The following is a 1,206-nucleotide window of genomic DNA, read 5'->3' on the forward strand; positions in this document are numbered from 1 at the left end:
CCAATGCAAATTGTTCTTCCAGTCAAAGTGAGAGGAATAGAGAATCCTTCAATTCTTCACTCCAGTTTTTATTTTTACGTCAATAGTACCTATTAAATAGTATAATAAATTATAATACTATAAGGTGAATATTTGATTATATTAAATTATAAATTTGAATGAATATTGAATACTGAAGTATGAAATTTTAAAACTTTACCGCGGATAATACGCAAAACGGCATTAATATTTAATGCATTACAAATACGGCCTTCTCTATAGCAGCCGGTTGTTTATCGGCCTTTTTAGCGCTACCTGGCGGAAGGCGCGCTAACCAAAGTGCCGTCTGATTTGGACTCACTTCTCGGCTCGAGTGACTACACCGTTTTACCTACATCGTGGGTCGAAGGTACGTACAACCACTTATCGGTCCTTATCATTTTTCGTACAAGTGCTTATCACTCGGATAATATAAGATTATATATCGAATATTTTGGTTTCTAAATAACAATTTTCCCAATTATGTTTGTATATAATAAACAATTCTCCCAATTAACATTTATTCCAAAATTGGGAAAATTGTACATTGGGACAAAAATATTTTGGGTGAATTTGGATACTCCCTACCTCCTTGGAAAATGGAAAATAATATTTGAACAAAATAAAATTATGTTATTTAATATTTATTATTATTTATCAATTATCACATAAATTCGCCCTATATAACCTTAAAAATAGTATCACTCAATTTTCGCCTGATTCGGCCAGCTCACGAAGTTTCGTACCCCTGCCTAGATCTATCTAGAAATAGAAAGCAAAGAAAGCAAATCATTTACTAACCATTATTATTATACATATATTAATTAAAATATAGTACTATTGCAGATTTCATTTAATCTGTGGTAACATTCTGTGATTCATGAAAACTAGAATTTATTATTAATCAGAATTAATTATTATTCAAGTCTTCATGCCGTGATTTTATCACGAATAAGGTATCTTAATTCGTGGATTTTATTCATGACAATCACGGCTATAGATAGTACTATCTTAAACCGTGAATCGTGATGACATAAATGACAATAATTGACAAATCATGTTTGTGTCACAGGGGGGTAAATTGAACAATGAACAGCTGAAAAAAATAAATTCATCATTAGACACAAATTTAAAAATATTATATGAACAAGGAGAGCAATGCTGCAATTTCATTAAATGAAAATCGTG

This window comes from Acyrthosiphon pisum, chromosome A2 (assembly GCF_005508785.2).
Source record: "Acyrthosiphon pisum isolate AL4f chromosome A2, pea_aphid_22Mar2018_4r6ur, whole genome shotgun sequence".
In the NCBI taxonomy this organism is placed as follows: Eukaryota; Metazoa; Arthropoda; class Insecta; order Hemiptera; family Aphididae; genus Acyrthosiphon; species Acyrthosiphon pisum.